Genomic DNA, 380 nt, shown 5'->3' with positions numbered 1-380 from the left:
AGCTCAGATGGTGTCAGTTGTGTTGGTGGGAGGCTGGTGGAAGTTGACAGTTTCTCCTGCTGTAGGTATTATGCATGTGGGTAGTGTGGTTGCCATCCTTCTCAAAAGAAACTCATAGAAAGAGCTGTAGATAGGAGAAAAACCTTCTCATTTTTGATTACTGTCATGTAAGCATTTGTTGTGGTTTAAGCCCAGCTGGCAACAAAGCACCATGCAGCTACATGCTCTCTCCTCACCCCCAGTAGGATGAGGAGGAGAAAATACAACAAAAGGTTCATGGGTCGAGACAAGGACAGGGAGACATCACTCGGCAATTACTGTCACAGGCAAAACAGGCTTGACTTGGGAGAAAAAAATTAATTTATTACCAGCCAAATCAG

The sequence above is a fragment of the Haliaeetus leucocephalus genome, unplaced genomic scaffold, assembly GCF_000737465.1.
Source record: "Haliaeetus leucocephalus isolate CR32 unplaced genomic scaffold, Haliaeetus_leucocephalus-4.0 Scaffold140, whole genome shotgun sequence".
Taxonomy (NCBI): domain Eukaryota; kingdom Metazoa; phylum Chordata; class Aves; order Accipitriformes; family Accipitridae; genus Haliaeetus; species Haliaeetus leucocephalus.
This window is presented reverse-complemented; position numbering follows the sequence as displayed.